This window comes from Porites lutea, chromosome 1 (genome assembly GCF_958299795.1).
Source record: "Porites lutea chromosome 1, jaPorLute2.1, whole genome shotgun sequence".
NCBI classification, from domain to species: domain Eukaryota; kingdom Metazoa; phylum Cnidaria; class Anthozoa; order Scleractinia; family Poritidae; genus Porites; species Porites lutea.
Window position 1 is genome coordinate 59676607 of NC_133201.1, and position 19865 is coordinate 59696471.

Here is a 19865-nt window from a genome sequence, read left to right on the forward strand (position 1 = left end):
AAATTTCCAATAAACAAAAAGAATCGTTTCATTTCAAAAAGCTGACAAATCGCTTGTCCATGGCGGCTTTAGCTAGTGTCGAGTACCGATGTTCTGTTTTATGTTGATGTTATCTCCAACAAACAGTCCATTTTTTCCAGTCAGATCCGCACGCCGTCATTCTCAAGAAATTGGCCTTCCCTAGTCTCCACTGCTCGATCTCCAATTATACTTTGAAGACTCTGATCTCATAAACCTTTGCACAAACACGATTCCAATAAATATCAGTCCAAAGCATTTGTAATCTGCGAACACAAATCGGATGAGACCAGATCTGTGTAGACTACGAGTAGTCCCCCATTTTTCCTCAGGGATAGTAGAGCGAGCGAAAGGCGAGCGCGCGTGAAAATCACCCCCACGCGAGAAAAGGCGACACGCGGCGGGAAGAGAGAAAAATTTTTCTCTCTCCCCGCCGCGTGTCGCCTTTTCTTGCGTGGGGTGATTTTCACGCGTGCTCGCGTTTCGTTCGCTCTACTATCCCTGAGGAAAAATGGGGGACTACTCGTAGTCTAAGATCTGTGACGCACGAAAACAAAGCATACCTGGTTTGATTGATGTTTCGAATGCTAAGTAATCAACACTACCCGCACCGCGCCAATCAGAAGCTGCGTTCGTGGGCGAACGCAGTTTTTCAAAATCGTGGGGTTTGCGGGCAAGCGGTTCCTTCGTTCCCCTCCCCCTCCCCCGTCATTCATTTTTTTTTTTGCTGTTGTCCCAGCTTTCTAGACGAACCTCGCGAGGAAACGCTTGCTACGCAGGCTAGCCCACCATTTTCTCAACTTATCCGATAATGTCAGCTGTCAATACATGACCAATAACAAGTAGGTGGCATCTCAGCATGGTCCGAACTTAATTACTTTGCTTTAATACCGGAAATTGTCAAGTCGAGACGCTTTTTTCAAATGATATCATAATCGAGCGACATAAAACATCTTTACTGTTCTTTCTCCCGCAACAAACACGACAAACATAGACTACAATGAAAACAATGATCAGTTTCATGTGAATACACAAAATCTTTGTTCATACCTTATCAAACGCAATGGTTACAAGGGAACAGACCAGTCGCCAGCCTGAGAACCGAATAATGAAAGGAGAAACAATTGTCAAAAAGCTCAACGAATAGTTTTTACCAAATCTTCAGCTCTCTCTTTATAAATCATTTAGAACAAGTTCATTCACGATTGTATATGTTTTTGCGGAAAAGGCGGTCTTGTGAATGTCGGCATTGCAGATGTCTGGCGAGAATCGTAATCGCCTTGAATCGCCGCTCGGTGTTTGGACAAATCCAGTATACAAAATCTCCTGACTATCTCAGCCTGCTAAACAAGCTATTACAGTTGGCTCTAGTTCGGGTTTAACGTGCAGTTGCTACAAGATTGGAGTAATTTTGATCTTCCAAAGCGTATGCCAGAAAAACACATTTGCTTGATGCTTGCATCATGTTTGTGTTACTCATTACGGCTCAGCCAATCAGAAATTTGTGGGACGCCAGCGTCCGCAGAAATGAACAAAAAGGGTTCTTATAGCAGGCGTCCCTTACCCTCTCTCCCCAATCCCTCAATCCCTCTCCCTTTCTGCCTTCCTCCCTATCCCCTCTCGACGCTTGCTACGCAGGCTATGGCACAATGTTATTTATTTCTAGTAAGCTCACTAAGGTTGTTTCAAACTTGAAAATAAGCTGCTCTGTTTCCTGACCATATTCAAAGGTCTTACGATGCGATAACGTCCTTGTGCGTAAGAGATTAAAACAGTTTCAGGCGATACTGTTCCATTTTACGCGCGGTCTCTGACTCTCGTTCCTTATTCTTCAGTTGATTCTTTGCCCCGAAACCGCACGGAAACGCTTGCTTGCAGGCTACCTCGATCCTCGACCTGGAACCTTCGCCCTCGACATTAAACCCTCGACCCTCGACCCTCGACCCTCGCAGCAAAAAAATAGACTCCGCACCTCTATTGAATATCTGACAACTTGCTGTCAAAAAGTGTAAAAACAAGTGTTTCATTCACTTTGTGCATACACCGGTGTTTTAGAGCTTTTTTCCTCGTTCGGAATCGTTGTTACCTATTTTGAAAATTGGGGATCAAAATCTTTAAACCGGGCCTTTAAAATGCTGTTTTGAAACGGTAATTGCTTACTCACTTACTTTTTGCCAACGGGATAGTCGCTAGTTCTAGCTAGTGACCGACAACTTGATAAGCCAATAACTAGTTGTCTCGCGTTAGAACAGTTTATAGTATAAGGTTTTTGTCTCATTGAAATATCTAGTGTAGGGCCGGTGCCGGCTCGAGCTGCATTTTTAACCACTTCACTTTATTTTTGAACTTTTAAGTGAAATATTTATTAAGTTTAGTGTATCATATTCACTAAAACTACATGTATTCCCATTCAGCTCAGACCAGAAACCCATAAGGGGTTGAAACGTGTAACTCGCGTTCAATGCTCGTGAATATTCGTTTTGACCATATTTGGAAATGTTAGTGACGGATATCCATTTTCAACAAAATGGCTGCTGCGCGATCACCATGCAGATGTTTCAAGACAAGAGTTCTGCATTTCAAGATTAAGAATACACCGTTAAAAGACAAAAAATGGAAAGAGAAAGTTCAAAAGAATGCTCAGCTTTCTTTTTGTGGAGAAAGGGAAGCTTTTCATCAAGAAATCGTCCTTCGAGGAATTCAACCTTGTTTTCTTCACGGCGGAGCCCATGGTCTGTTTTGAAATGCAACCAACTCAGCGAAGTTTTTGCTGAATTTTCAGGTACATTTTGCACTCTATGGCCAAGACAATTACGTTTTTGAAAGGGAATTTATGTATTTTTAAATGTTTCATAGACGTTTTATAAATTATTCTCTTCGACGCTAAAGAAAAATTACAAAATGTGCCCTGATTTGAGATGGATTTTGTGTTGAATTTTGCCATGTGCTTAGCCGATGTCACTTGCGTGAACGGATCCACGATCCAGATAGTGTTTTCCGAATTGCTTTAAAGGATTAACTTTTTGTTCTTTGAATAAAAATTTTCAAGAAACGGCTTCTCTGTCTATTGTTTTGAGTTTGTTCATTCATAAAAATAGCTCAAAACACGATCGTGACTACAACATCTAAGTTTAATTTAGCTCTTAAAATGCTTCTCACATTCATTACAAGCATCACGTTTTGCGAAGATGTCAGGTTCAGGTTTTGGACACTTTCGATACGCAGCTAACGAATTTTATTCGAAAATATTTTTCACCGTTTATTCTAGACGTTTAAATTTGCGGTATAAGTTTACTGTGCAGAGGGTCAACGAGGCATCGTTTTTTGAAGTGACAACTTCAGGAAGTTGCGAGGCCGTCAATGGGTTTCACAATGTTTGGCCCGGGTGGTAAGGCAATAATATCCTGCTCAGTGTTTCGGTAATATTCCTGGTTTCAACCTTTGAAAGCTTTCTCGGCTTTGAAAGCTTTCCCCCGTTTGTCGGCCATTTTTTTTAAGCGGGCGCGGGAACCTGAAGGAAAATTATGTCACGTTGTTTACGAAGTTTGATTGGTCAGTTATCTCTTCTTCTCGTTCCAAATATGGTACTTTCGAAAATGAATAATCACGAGCATCGGACAAAGCAAACATATGAGAGTTACACGTTTCAACCCCTTATTAGTTTCTGCTCAGACCCAGTGGAGCTTCAAACTATAGTCTCTTGCCTGATGAATAACGTCTGCGAAGAAGAGCCGATATCCATGTTCTGGGCCCCCAATGAACTCAACGATTTAAAAGAAGAGCGTTTCGAATTTCCTTTCATCTTGATTGGCACATCGACAATGGAATTTTTAATAGGCCAATCATGGCGCGTTGTCAAATCCTGGTACACTGGTGGGGGCCCAGAACATTAGGATTTTATCGCCGTCTCGCACCAAGCTAAGTTTGTTTTCGTCTGCTAGGATCATTGAGTGGAAAATTAATTATAGGGGTTAAGGTAAGGAAGTGCAGTTAATTTCAAAATGGCTTATTGCTTTCATGGTCATTTTCATTGTTGCCTGTTGTTGATCTGTACAATACCCTGCGAGTCTGTCGCGTAGTTGGTAACAAACCAACCACGCGACATACAAGCCACGCGTACGACTTCGTTAACACTAAAAGCCATGCGAGAGAGAAACCTCTGCTCGCAGGGTCATCTGTACACATAGGTCTCCTAAGTATGTAGGGACGTCAGTCGTGGGAATCGCTGTTTGAAAACTGGGCTGTACAATCGAAGTGCGTCCTGCCAACCAGTTGTAAGAGCCTAGAAAAGGAGACTTTTCCCTTCAGTAGTGACAGCTGGTAGTGACGAGTACCGGATACCATATTTTTTGACCCGTCTATATTCTAGTGCACTCGATAACGCTGGACAAAGCGTGCCAGGTCAATTGCTAGATAGTACATAACGTTGTAGTTACTGACAATTACTATCATTTTGTCTGTTTTTCTTTTACATTGATCTAAATTGCGCCAAGAAAGAGTGATTTAGAGCGTATTAGACGAGGCAGGGACAAACTATATGTCGTTTTCGTCTCTCGGCTGTCAACAGGCGCTATATTTTTAGTTTCTCTGCTTATCTGGTTTTCTGCAGGGTTTTGTGTATATTCTTAAAAAGTTGTTTTTCCGGGACACTTTTGCCAAGTTAGAGCCGGCAAAGTTTGGAAATACAGTGAAATCAATTCGTCTAGTGTTTTAAAAAATGCAAATGTGAAAAAAAAGGATTCTCTCGCCTTTATGACCAGAAATTAACGCCAATTGTTCTGACAAAATGCCGCAGCCAATCGCCTTGCGCGTAGTGACAGACGGCTGCCAAATATAATATCAATAAATTTAAAACGGTTGTCGAAATTTAATAGAAAATCTCGGTCTGTAAGCAAGCACCAAGAAAGAATGTTCAACTAGTGAGTTAGACGGCGAGTAGTCTCTCTTTTTCTGCGCGTACTAAGAAAAAAGAAAGAGATTGGTCGTAATCATATGGTAATCTTATGGTAACACAACGAAAGACTTTGACCGACTCGTTTATACCAACAACAGAATAATTGTTATTTAAGCCACGTGTATTTAAATCACATGAACTGAGAGGCGTTTCAAATTTAAATTTCGTTTTCGTACCCATTCTTAAATTCAAAAGTTGTCAAGAAAACAAATTATAGTTGTGTCTACATGGCTGTAAAAGGCATTTGGAATGAGTGCATATTTTTTTCTTCCCCAGAGCTTTGTTTAAAAAATAGGCGAGTTTACTTTGCTTGTCTTACCTGAGCAAACTTTTCACTGACCGCCTAATGCAAATGAAAGTTGACCAAAGTGATTTGGCCTTGGTTACGCGCGGTAGAGCATGACAGTTACATGGCTGTGATGCCAACCTCCTGGCACTGTCGCTTTTCTAGAGGACCATCCAGGACCACGGGGGTTCGAATTTTGAGAGATATTATTCCCGATTTTAATTATTAATTATTAATTTTAATTATAATGTGACATTGCCTCGTTCTTACCACGTAAGAAAACAGGAATAATGAGTTAGACAGGTCTGATACTTAACAAGTGAAAAATATTGAGAAAAATGATGTCATACCAGGCGAACACATCCGCGCTGTTGATATGTGTTTTTACAAGCCTGTTCAAGAAGTTACGAGGCAATTACAGTAAAATGATATCAGCATTTGTTCATGACAATCCCATATCATGTGACCGACATGTTTCTAACAGGAGTCTGTTTTTTGCCAATTTTCACTTAGCCTGCGTAGCTTGGAACACAGTATAAATGGGCGCAAGAAAGAACGGGTCGCGCGAGAGACACACGCAGGCTAATTTTCACTGAGTATGAAACAATTCTACATGATACCACTAACGATGACATACTACCTTGTAAGAACTCGGAACAATTCCAGGATAGTCGAAAAGCAAGTAAATAGGTTACACATGATGATACTGATGAAAGAAATAAATGTAGATTCGGCGGCTGTTGGGGCTAGAGAAGAATTCTTCATGACCATCATTCTTTATCATCACGATGAAGATGACTCAATTTCAGTGACAGTTATGACCGTGATAATATGATTTAAAAAAATTAATGAAATTTAGGACCTGGCTATTGCTTAAAGGAAAACGCCCGTAAATTCGCTCCAATTACTCCAATCGCCTCCAAATTCCGCCTAGGTAACACACGATAGTTCTCTTTTCTATTCTTTATCTTGCTTCAAGACGCCTTTGCCTCGAGAGCGAATCAAAGGTCGCAAATCTCTGCAACTTTCCCCGTAGCCTGAGTATCAGGCCTTCCTAAGGGGCTAGGGGAGAGGAGATTTTAGATGGGGGAGTGGGGAGGGGGAGAAGAGAAAGCTCTCTCCCTTCTTCGCTTCCATCTTTCCCCTTTTCCCCAGAAACGCCTGATACTCAGGCTACTTTCCCCGTCTGAGGCCATCGACTGAACCTTGGCTTGAACTCCTCGTTACCGTTGAAAGATAGCGACATGGCCTGAGACTCAAATTACTCACACTCGGGGTGGGAGAGAGTCTCTTGCTCCCGTTGACGTCAACGGGAGCAAGAGACTGTCTCCCACTCCGAGTGTGAGTAATTTTTTTTACGGCCGTTATACGTTTTACGTCCTTCGGTGGATCAATCGAGCCGCTTCGCTGGAGTGCCCAACCTTGGTAAACCTTTATATAGAGAGAAAACCGTTTAAATAAAAACCCATAAAACGGCCATAAATCGGCCCGTGGACCACACAGGAGAGACGTAACACACATTTTAAGTAAGGTAAGCTGTTTTTTATTGAAATCCTTTCATTTTCGTAGGTTACAGAAACGATAGGCTTTTTTCCCTATACAAATCCTTGTATTTCGAATGTTACGCAACAATGCCGATGTTCGCCGATGCTCATTTTTCGAGCTTGGGCTACCTGTGATCGAGCGCAATCAAACACTTAATCGAACATAATCGAACAATCGAAAGTCGAACACTGCATTCAACAATCGAACATAAAACCAGTTCAAATAATTTATGTATTGGCCTAATTTCAAACACGAGTACGCAATGTCACAGAGGGAAAACCCTCCGGAGGAAAACGCTGAAAATGGTGGTACAAATTAGTTAGACTCATGAAATCGACTCTATCGCCTGAGGAAGACCTGCAGAGTGCGGTCGAAAGGTCGCGATCAATATCAAAGTGACAATCGTGAGACAAACGATAAAAACTAAACCCCATTTGAAGTTTTCAATATTTCGTCCCATTTTTCTGAACGAGGGGGAGAAAATGTGTATTATTCACTAAGGGCGTAGTCTGCTACACAGCCGTTTAGTGGCCGTCTAGTGGGGAGGAGCGTTCCTTGACGACACTAAAAACGGCTGTGTAGCAGACTACTAAGGGCGCCGATTAGTTTTCAGCCAAAACCTATTAGTGCTTTTCGATCCGATGGCTTCCTTTATAAAGCCCTCATTCTCCTACAGGCCGTTTTTTCCGTTGGTAATACGTGCTCTCTATTTTCGTTTTAAATTTCCTGATGCTTTCTGCCACCGCGAGTGCACACCACTATCTTGTAAATACACTTTTAAAGGTACGTGTGGTATCCAAGGTGCCTGGTGCTTTTCTGGATTAACTCAAAGGTCGTTTGCGGTAGTGAAACTTCATAAGTTAATGGTTTTCAATAGCGTGTATTGTTACTTTTGACAGCCATTGTTAATGTGCTTTAAAACAATAGCTCGCTGGCGGTAAGGAAGCTGCGTTTCTACCAGACTTTTTCAAACTCGCCAGAATCGTGGTTTTTGTCCAGAAATTTCAAACGTTTTTACATATTCTACTTAACGAAGAATCACGTAAAAAGGTATCCGCTACAACAGGTTCTCTGATGGGCCTTCGGCTCTTTGCCCAACTGAATCAACAGCACAAAAACAAATTAATAACGCCCTTAATTATCCAGATTACTGTGGTACCGTCTGGGACGCGTCGGGTTAAGCAACGAATTGAGCTGATAAATTGCAAAAATTACCGAACCATGCACAATTATGTCCCTAAACATTTTTCTTCTAAAGTTTGGCAATATTATCGTCTGTCTTTACTCAAACATCTTTAATATACTTTGGTTAAGGACATTTTAGTATTCTGCAGAACAAAGATTTGTTCACGTCTTTTGAACAAAGAAAACCAACAAGTCTCCTGGCTATTCAGTCTACTTTATCCATTGATAGTGGACATTAGCATACGAAGCCGCCTTATGCTAAACATCTCTAACTGTCTAAGTTAAACACAATGATAACAATCGGACAAGATTTCATTTTTTGTTCACGCATGTAAGATTAGCTCAACATAGATTCACAGGTCGTACAGTTTTCAAGGCTCCTGCTTCAACAGTTCACGGAGATCACAAGGCAACGAGCAAATTTCCAAGCCACAACTGGTAATGTTAACATAGCTTTATTATCTGGCGTTATTGTAGCTCAGTTTACTGGCAAAGTTTCTTGGAAAGCCAAAAAGCGGTGAAAATCATGACAAAGTTCACAAAGCAAAAACCCAGCAGCTAGAACAGAAAACTTACTTATTTGAGAGATTGGGGTCTTTCAAGTTTCAGCACTATGTAAAGAAGAGACAGAAAAATCAAATTTCACTTTCAGTGTTCTCAGGTACACTTTTTTTCTTAGCCTCGAAGCTCCTGACCACTAAATTTAATATAAAACTTATCTTAAACTTAGACAAACAAAGCTAAACCGCTGCTGCTTCAGTATACTGGAACTACTGAAAAAGGAATCAGGAACAAAACAAAAACGGAAAAGCTCACTAATTAAAAAAAGACAGCATATGACACAAGAAGGCAAATTGGTTAAACCAGGAGGGTGATTACAAATGTCTCTGTACAGTGGCTGAATTTTTCATGAGCTCATAGCCTAAAAAAACAGACATGCTAACCCTGACAAATCTGACAAATTTCATGATTAGGCAGAAGGAAATCGAAAAAAGATCTGTAAGTTTTCATAGTGAAGAAATCTACGAGACCAGATGACACCAGAACGATGGAAAATAGCTTTTAAGGTGTTTCGATACAGTTTTTCGGAGACTATACCGATATTTTTCAATCGCCTTGAAAGGGATTTTGTCCTTGTCTGATCCCTACAAAATTTTCGCCAGTGATTGACTATGGATTGAAGTTTTTCGAAACGTAGTTTTAACTAAAATCGATATTACTATGACAACAATAAACAAAAAAATTGGAAATTGTAAGGGCCGAATTTTGCGCAATCTAGACCTGGTACTAAAAATCCAACGCTAGGAACTTAAAGTTTGGTGTTTAGCAAATAACCTCCGTGAGAAGTAAGAAATTGATTCCTGTCGGTTTGAATTCAAATAAAACTTAAATATATTTAAAACCTCGTATTTTCAGTAGCCGTGATAAATTATTTAATTAAAAAAGTTCTAAAAAACTTAAGTTAATCTTAAGTGACGTTGGAATGCTGCTTAATATCATATTTCGATGTAAGGAAAGTTTGGTGTATTTTCGTTCTTGCGATCTTGAAAACCAAACTACTTTCTTACAACCTGTCTAAGCGCATTGTTTTACTAAATCTTAACTTTCAGCCCTTTTTTCTATATCTCTGAAACTATTCAAACGAAATTTTTTTTAAAATCAAATCCCAGTCAATCTTCATAACGTATGTAATTATGTCTGAAACCGTTTATTAAGATTGATTCACTTTAACACCTTGAAATTTCAAGACGAACCTAGCCTACGAACCGGCTAAAAATCTGCTTTACAAAATTCACTGTTTTGACGTTATGCTGATGCTTGCTAATTAATGTGCACGGTTAATACCTCCACGACTAGTACATTTCAAGAAAGAAAAACATGCGAAGTATTCTGTCACACTGAAATGGAACGTGTGGATAGCGTTTATGTTGGAATATCAATGAATCCGAACGATCAATGCAGGCTTTGAACATTTGTCTTTTAAGAACCGCAAGAGTGAAATTTTGAAGTTTTTCTTTTTCAAAACCTCCAGAAAGTTGGATTTGAAGTGGTAAAATTTGACCTTGGCTTTTTGACTCGTTTCATTTCTCGCGGCCAAAACCGAGAATCAAGTTCCTCGGTCTTTCTTTGCTCCGAAACCAAACGGAAACGCTTGCCAGGCAGGCTATCCTCCGCAGGCAGAGCAGGCCTGTTGTTGTCGTCGGGAGGCTGGGGAGAGGTAGAAAACAAAGCACACGAGGGACGATGGGAAGGGGAAAGAAAGGAGGAGAATCAGAGCAACCGTTGCTATTGATAAAGAACTATTTGAATGTGCAACACAATATCAATAATGCTTTGTCTCATAATTGTTATAAGTGTTTTCACTTGCCAAACGCGATAGGTGCAACAAATACTAAGTTGCTTGCTTGAAATATTGGGGAGAAGTGGCCTTATAAGTAGCATGACAGCCTTTAGGGAGGGACTGAGCAGTCAATAGGCACTTGTCAGAGCTTATGAAAATTGAATTCTTATTTGACGAACCATTAAAAACTTTCAAACTTTTCATTTTTCTATGTGTTTTTAAGCTTCTTAAACTTCGAGTCTGAAGCTTTGCAACGTCTAGTAACAAAACATTTGATTACGGGATGTTAAGAATTAATATTTAAAAGACAACATAATTCGACAGAGTTAGAGCTAAGATGAATCCGAACGCTTATTCCTCCACAATAGTAACTTTTCCTTCTGAGGACCGCTTTGGTGGTTTTGTTCCATCTATCAATTATGCTTTCTTGAGTCTTAAAGACGACAAAGTGATAAGTTTTTGTACATTGAAAGCTACTAATGTGTACTTCTAATTAGCGTCATAATCGATGGATCCATGCGGACTCAGCTAACCCCAAGTTCAAGTCATCCAATATTTCATGTAGGTGGCTGAACATGGCAGATTTCCTCTAATAATTGACATAAAACTAAGGCATGCCAAAGTGATACCTATTTTCAAAAATGGTTGCGAGACACAGGCCAATATCACTCCTTTCAGGTTTTAACCGAATTTTCAAAAAACTCATGTATAATCGTCTAAAAGCATATCTGTATAAGCAAGGCATATTTGTAAATCACAGTCAACATGTCATTTTGACATAGTAAGCCAAATACAAACAAATATGGATCACAAACTTTACTCGTGCGATATTTTTGCAGATCTACGAAAAGCATCCGATACGGTCAATCACTCTCCTTACTAGAAAAACTGAAGCCCTACGGCATTCGCAGCACTGCCAATGGGTGGTTTTCGCCACATCTGATAGGCCGTACCCAGACAACTCAGGTTAGGCTTGACATTCGGACGAGGGTTCAGTTCTAGGACCATTACTTTTGCCTACTCTATGTTAACGATATACAAAATTGCTCCGATAACTTGAAGTTCTACCTTCTCGCTGATGTCACAAATCTTCTATACGCCGACTGAAATATAAAATATCTCGAGTCTGTTGTTAGTAGTGAACTTCTAAGCGTATATAACTGGTTAATTGGCATGCAAACAAATTATTCCAGAAAAATTAGACTTTGAAAAAGGCAACTTTTTCATTTTTTACCCTTATCAAAAAAGGCCAAACTACCTGGTAAATCTAAAACTTTTCGACCATTATTCTAATGAATTCATTCCTCTGGAATTCAAAAACTAGGCAACGTACTTGGGAGTGCTTACTGACGGCAATTTGACTAACGGAAGCAACATGGCATAATTGCTAGACTCAGACACTTCGTACCATTGAATACTCTCCAGACTATTCTCATGCTCGATATCACAAACAATTCAGCATCACAAAATATTTAAAGCTTATTCAACACTACACGTACACGCTTATAACCCTAGATCCTAGTCAAGAGGTGATTACGAATTAAATTAAATTTTCAATTCTGGATAAACAAGGTAAATCATTTTCTAGATTAGGGGCCTAAATATGGAACTGCAAACCTCCGAGTATTAGAAAACTCTCAAAGCATAGCTTTAAAAAGAGAATACATGATTGCTTACTTAAATGGCCTTTCACAGAAAGGCCACTATCCTGATCTACCAGTGACCTTTTGGCTATAAATGTCATCAAGGTTTGAATTAAATCATTCTATTTCGGTTTTCGTAGATATTCTCAACAGCGAAGGGATTATGTTGCTTCAAGTGGCCTTATTCATTGCGCATTGTAAGTATTTTGTTGTTGTTACTTAGCATCATTATCACACTCTGTGACAATTTGTTTTCCAAGAAAAAAACCTATTAAGTGGGTAGACTGAAGCTGAGTGGAAGTAATTTTTTTAATAGGGAGGATGTTTTTTTTCTTTATTTTGGTAAAATTCTTTTTTTTTTAATCGAAACGACGCGGCCCTGGAATAAAACTCTGGCTTTTAAAGAGAAAGGGAAATTCAAGCGGACCCGAGGGAAGACGTTATTGAAGTCCTTCCTCTTTGCTCACGGGCGGGTTCTTTTTGTGTTAGCGCACCCAATTTTCCCATTTTCAACAGATCATAAAGCGGTATCTCTTCTTTCTCTTGCCTTTTCCATTCCTTTAATATGTGTCTCCCCGAATTAGCGCCGCATTCTCTCTGCTTCACTACAACGGCAGCCATCGTTATTTCCTTTTTATAGCTGAGGAAGAAAATAGATCTTTAAGTTAAAGTTTAGTGCGTTGTTATCATTTTCTAACAGAATCAAAGAAAGCGATTGAAATATTAGGTAGTTCTCGGCTCTTCGCAAGTAAGTTTTACATAAATTATAAACGCAGCCCTGATAAAATGATAAATTTGATAGGCGTCACTTGATGCTCTTGCTAGCAAATATGATAACCATCATTCTGTTCTGTTTCAGTTGCTGTTTCCAGAGCAGAAAGTAAGTTGGACACATTGTAATGTTTTTGACTTTCTAGTTAGCACATCCTGTACACTAAGCAATTCACTTCTTAAAGGCGTAACAAACGAAAGTGCTCACTGGGAAATTAAAAATAGGCTGAATACTTAAGTATAATGACTGTTTGGTTCATTATAAAAAATTCCACCATTTTTTCGGGCGATCATGGTGGATAATTCTTAGAATCTGGACCTAAAAGCGGTAAAATGAGAACTTTGCCCCTGGGAAAAAGCGGGAAATTCAGACACAAGGTCTAGGGCGGGGAAGATAAAGGAAGCCACAATTTTACTTTAAATATATCCATACGAGGCTTAACTAAATCCCATGCCAAAGTTAATGAGCCGTCAGCAAATTATTAAGAAAATCATCGCCAGTGAAGGATTTGCACTGTAAGTACTTGAATCCTCATTTCTTTTAAACTTGTCTCAAATAGGACTTTATAACATAGCGCGCGTGCTTGCCCTATATAAGTCCTATTGAGCCGCTATGAACAAACTCTTTATTTACACACTCCCGTGCGTAAATAAAAGAATTTGATCATGCATTTAGCTGTGCGTATATCGAGTTATGAATGCACTTGGGAAGTTTGGAGAGCACTCAAGAAGCTAAAGCTGCTCTCGACTGTGCCTAGAGCAACTCTTACGCATCTTTAGCGCTCTCCAAACTTCCCGCGTGCATCCATAATTCGATATACACACGCTAAGCATGAACAAATTCTCAATTTTACTTCTTCCAGGGCACAAAATACATGAATTTGCCGTCTGGGTACATATAGAAAAAACTTCTTTTTTTTCTGACAAGATAAGACAATGAGCAAGCCGGTCACTTTGCTATTGAACTTCCTCGGCTATAAAATCTACTTAAAACAAGCTATGTAGCTACCGTTTTTGTTGAAGCTGAAGCTTTTTAAAGGAAACTTTATTCACCACAGAAACATGTAGCAAAGACGTCAAACAAATCGGGGGAAATACCTCTCCTCTGCTTTCCTCCTTTACACTTTTCTTGCGGCCTCCAAAGAAAAACTATTAACAAGAATGCTAAACACTAAATTGCTGCACGGTTTAGAAGACAAACTTTAAAGTAAGTGTCACGTACAAAAATGCATGTGCAACGGCCTGGCCAGTACCTCATGCATGCGCACAGCCACATCACACGGACAGTGGCGACCATGGACAGCTGTTTCACTTTTACTAGATCTCATAAGCATGGTATAGCCATCAGACCTCTTTATGGTCAATGAGCTATGTTCACCTTCAAGCGCCAGCTTCTTACAACACATGTAGGGACTGTTAGCTGAAAACCGCACGACATTTCTCCCACGACATGCACCGGGAAGGCTGATCAGCTTTTCTGCCGATCTGTGTAATCAACTGCATTCCCAGAACTTTTTCGATTCCATGGAAACTGAGAGGGCAGGAAAAGACCTGAGAATGAAATTAAAATAATAAGAACTATTGTTAAAATATAAATAGCCCGGACAATAGCATTGATTTGTTTAAGAACCCCTAGACATTTAAAGTTTTATTGACGAAGCTCTCTGTACGCAATTTTTAAATAATAATAATAATAATATTAAAAGTCTTTATTCGTCAAAAGATGAAAACACATATCTTTTGTAACAAGTGTATTCAATTAAGCAATTTCACATCTAGTAAGACTAAGTATAAAAAGGTAAAAAGTGGGAATTAAAATCTAGTATATTACGAAGCAATTTCTTATTTAAAAACTAAACGAAAGAGTTTTTAAAACGCATGGTAGTTATCTTAGGTTTATAACAAGTTTCTTTCCTAAGATGGTAGCTAGATGGTTTGACACGAGGCATTATAGTTGAGAGAGGATGTCGCGTAGAGTTTGAAACTTTTGTAAAAATTTTGCGATTTTTTTTAAATTTTTTTTTGCGACACTTACAGGCTTTTATAGACGTGCATTTTTTGAAAAGGAATAATAAGGTGAATTTTGACTTTGCGCGCTGGCTTAAAAGGTACTAAGGCATGTCATTTTATATGTGAATGGTATCGAATCCAGGCTCTACTTCTTCTAAAAACTCAAATTAGAATTGGCAAATAATACTTATTCTGGGTATATTATGTTGTAGATAGAAGCTGTGAGCAGGACTGGGAATACTATGACGGTAGCTGTTATTTCCATGAAGGCAACACTAAAACATTTAGTGCAGCCCAGGCCAACTGTGAATTGAAACAAGCCAATCTTGTAACTGTCAATGATAAAAATGAGCAGAAGTTTCTTAGCGTTCTTATGGGAAACTATGGGGCTTGGAATGGTCTCAACAGTCTAAACGACACAGAAGTATTTGAGTGGATCAGTGGAGAAAAGGGCAATTTTACCAACTGGCTGCCAGGTCAACCGAATAAAAGATACCACTGTATTCATATGCTCCAAAAAGGAGAGCACAAGTGGCGCACGAAGGCATGTTCATCCACACTCAGGTCGATTTGCGAAAAAAAAGGTAAGTTGGGGCTTAGTAGAGTGAGTAAAAGACAATCGAAGAATCTTGAAAATCAAACTCACATTGACGAAAAGACGGCAGTCATTGGGGACACTATTTTTGCATCATTCTCCTTCTGGAGACGGGACCGCCATTTTACATTTTAAAATGTGCGTGGGCCATTAATCCTCTGACAATGCACGCGCGCTCTATGTACACAAATTACTTTACTTCATCTTAACGGTTGTGTTCATAAGGGTCGTCAGTCTATAGGTGGCATGCACCCATATCTTCCCCTCCGTATACTTCTTATAGCAACCACTCTTATCTATAAACACACTTTAACAATGACCTCCTCCCGTATGGCGACCTTGTGCCTCATTTAAAAATAGCGAGGTAATGAACCTAATCCGGAGGCCTATTTCCATACTAGGGACAAGGCTCAGAGGGAGGTTGATTTGAAGATTCTATGATACCTTTAAAAGTAAAAGTTACCGACTGCACTTTAACGACATGTCTCTTTCTATTACAATTAACTTACCTTAAATGAGACACCCCTGTAAAAGTGAACTTGTGAATTAACCCATTTTCACGTAATCATGAGAGAGGCCGCAAACAGTGTCTCCTAGGCAAGCCTGAATTGACAGGTATAGATGCTGACAATAGACCTGATGTTCAGCATCTAAAATTAAATAACAAAAGCATTATCAACCGAAATAATTCTCTTTTCAGCAACTTCTGACAAGGAGAGAGTACATGTAATGGAAGATCCTCTGATCCTGAGCGTGACTACAGCTGATCCCGACACACTGGTCTCGTCACACAGCACAGAGCTGACGTTAGTTGTGACACCAGAAATGACACCTCTCCCTACTTCTGTTCCCAGGCCTGTCACGGATCGTGGAAAAGGAGACGAAAATAAAGAAGGCAAAACAGACGGTAACTTTGAAAATGGTCTTTAAATACTTCTTTTAGTGGGCGTGTGGGCTGGGGGGGACGGGGGGGGGGGACGTGGAGAAGGCAGTCACTTCAGAGTCATCCTCGGAGACCCAGGGGCGGTCAGTCGGGCCGGGAGAAAAGGCGCGACAAAAGTTTTCAAGCACAGGCGGAAAAGCCCCTGTGTACCGGACCATTTCTAAAAGGTCAAGCGAATGCTAGCTCCTAATTGGGCACAAAAAATGCTTTGTATTATTGTGCCCAATCGGCGAACAGCATCTCCTGAGTTCTTTTCGTGAGTTTGTACACGACGGCTATTGACTCGATCACAGCTTGTCTGGCTCATGCACCAAAGAAAGGAATGCACGTAGTCAGGAATCTTTCAGTTTGATATAAACGCTACATTTCAAAATACTAGTAGTCTTTACACTAGAGCCTAAATAAGCTAAAACATATTTCAAGACAAGTAAATTTTAGATTCTTCAAGTAAAAGAAAGCTTCACACACAATGCAACCTAACTTTTTTACGTCAGGTTTTCCCACGCAACGTAATTAAGATTGATTGACATGCTTCGCCCTTCTCAAAGCTTGGAAACCGCAAGTTCGCTAAGTCGGTTTTAAGGATGGTTTTCAAGTCACTTGAAACTTTCTTGAATTGTTTCAACTTTCCGACTTAAATGAGATGGAAAGTAAAGTTACTTGAGATTTTGCTTAGGCCTTCACACACGCATTTTTGGTTAAGTAAAACTTAGCAGCTCTTAAGTCTTACGTAAAAGCCTAGTGTAAAGACAACCACTGTCTACACGAAAACTAAAGACCAGGCTAAAGACGCTTTTCCAAAGATACAAGCTTGAGCTTACAACAGGTATTCACGTTTGCATCGCTCACGCCTTTGTAAATATTAGGGAGTTTAATATGCCACGACAGCTGAGAACCACTAAAACGTCGCATGAAGAGTGAAGTCACATTTTTTCAGTCTCTGTCGTGATTATTTCAACTCACTTACTTTGTCAAATGCAAGCGAACTCCTCTAGAGCTGAATTTCTGTCAACCATATCCAAGTTCACAAAGAGAAAGAAAATTTTGTCATTGCTTGTTTACGTCCTTCATAAAACGTGAAATTAGGCATTTTCACGTGGTAGTCGTGCGGTAGCGGCAAAGAAATGTACAAAAAAGCGTGATACACCTGCAAAGTTGTTGTTTTGCCTTGTCAAGCTACTGCTTTTTTACTTTCTCGTTGCCGCTTCATCTTACACTTCCTATTGTTTACGATACCTTGTGATCCGTCAGAAACAGAATTTTCTCAGTGCAAATTGAATCGCTCCTGCTGATAGCATCCGAAACGTCTTTCGACTCAGCGGTAGTTCCTTCGTTTCTGTTTAGGAAAGCCGGGTTAAAAGGCGCGACGAAAGTTTTCAAGCATGGGCGGAAGAGCCCCTGGGTACCGACTCTCACCGGACCATTTCCAAACGGTCAAGAGAATGCTGGTTCCTCATTGGGCACAAAAAGTGCTTTGTATTATTATGCCCAATCGGCGAACAGTTTATCTTGAGTTATTTTCGTGAGTTCGTACACGACGGCTATTATCTCGCCACAGTTGCCCTGTTCGTTCACCGGCCCGACTGACTGCCCCTGGGTCTCCGAGGATGCTCCAGAGTAGAAAAAAAGAGTAGAAAGGGGCTAATATCTCAGAGACAATTTTCCCACAATGTTAGTTTTTGGCAAGTAGGCCTTTTGGATGTTGTTCTTTCAGAATATCCCGACAAATCCCATAATTTCACAAATTTAATTTTTTATGACGTAAACCTTTAGAACTCTACTGCAAATACATTTTCAAAACTACATTCGTTGGTCAAATAGAAGTTTGTGATGAGCATTTCAGCAATTGAAAAAATGAAATTTAGAAATTGCCATGCGGGACCGCACGGTATGGGAGTCTGTTGCGAGAACCATTCCGGAGCTTGCCAAAGGATTATGATGACGATGTAAAAGATAATGTGAGCGTGATAAAGAGGGGTCACTCACATCTTATTTGACTATTTTATTGTTTGGAGCCTAGGCGAAACCAAAACCAAAAGAAATAAAAAAGTATCTTTTTTTCCTTTTGTGGGCCTGAAGAAAACATATTATGCAGTCGAACATCTCTAATACGGACATCGAAGGGAGAGAGCGAAGTGTCCGTATTAGAGAGGTGGCCGTATAAAAGAGGTCACTATGATGACGTCACTTTTATAACTCCACTTACAGTTTTACGTGTCCAGTTTATAAAACCAGGTTCACACTCGCCTTTAAACTGCATTTAAATTTATTAATTCAGAGTACAAAGACACTGTCTTTCAGTAGCATACAACATTGTACAAATCAGCTACAAAGTTCATCGCGTACAAAGATCTCACTGGCCGCGGGAGATCTGGGTACGTCAGATAACTACAAAGTAAGTACAGTCGTAGACAAATCACTGTTTTAAAACAAAACAAACTACAGCGCCATGCTGCATGTAAAAAGCTGTATAAACGTAAAGCACAATTCTGAAAGCATCTTTCGCTATTTTGCAAGTGCAGTAAACAGTAAATAGAGTACAAAATGTAATAGAAAAGATCTTCATGCTATCTGTAATTATTCAGGCCTTAAATAAGTCAGTTATGTTCCTCTGTACACCTTTCGCAAATCGTTGCTTGATATACAGCGACTGGACTTTTTAAATCACCTTGAAAAGCACATCAGGCAGACGGGATGATTCACCTGACATGACCTGATTGGGATTCAGGACTGACTCGTCCCCAGTCGTCTCTCTCTCTCTGTCTCTTCTTAGTGGCGCGAGGGGTGTGATGGGAAGGAGGAAAGCGAGGGAAGGGAGACAGTCTTGCTCCCTTTTCCTTTCCATCACCCCCTGCTCCCGCCGCGCGCGTTACGCGAAGACGACTGGGGACGAGGCAGGATTCGGGCAGTGTCCGTAATAAAGAGATTAGTTTATATGAATTTACTCTATGGGCCGAGATTTAGTGTCCGTTGTCCGTGTTAGAGAGTCCGTATTAAACAGGTTTTTTTAAAGAAAATATATGAGAATTTTTTCGGGACATTGGAAACTGCCTGCAATAGAGAGCACAGTGTCCGTTTTAGAGAGGTGTCCGTAACGAGAGGTTCAACTACACTTAAATAAAGATTACTCACTTTATCGATGCGTGCGATATTTATTTTCTCTGGCGACCACCTTGAATTTTATGGTTATTATCCATCAATATTTATTGCAATTTATACCCGGTTTGGGTACATACACGTCTTTTCTTTCTTTTTCTTTCTTACCAGGCCCTAACGATATCAATGTTCTCATTCCCTTGCTGATCATTTTGCTGCTATTTCTCCTGATTGTTGTTGCAGTCATTGTCATCTGTTGCAAGAGGTACGTACGATTGTCAGTCATTCCATTTTGTGCTGTGATAATCATATTACTTGTAATAGTGGCAGTATTAGTAGCAGTACCTGGCTCGAACTTTATTGTAACCAGAAGACCTGATAAGTTGTTTCACGTTTGCATTGTTGACATTCAATATCGATTTTCAATAGATTTTTGCAGGAAATATGATAAAACGTTCAGTTCAACAAAAACAAAATG

The 19865-nt window shown here is 39.9% G+C and overlaps 1 protein-coding gene and 1 long non-coding RNA gene across 2 annotated transcripts in view; both read left to right on the forward strand.

Annotated features, from left to right (window-relative positions):
- The window catches only part of LOC140923688 (LYR motif-containing protein 2-like), a 246979-nt gene that overhangs the window by 168947 nt on the left and 58167 nt on the right, over positions 1–19865 (forward strand). The window lies entirely within an intron of this gene.
- LOC140940894 (uncharacterized) lies at positions 15175–19652 on the forward strand. The gene is made up of 3 exons (XR_012166381.1): positions 15175–15337; positions 16049–16255; positions 19559–19652. It is a non-coding gene; the product is annotated as an uncharacterized lncRNA (long non-coding RNA).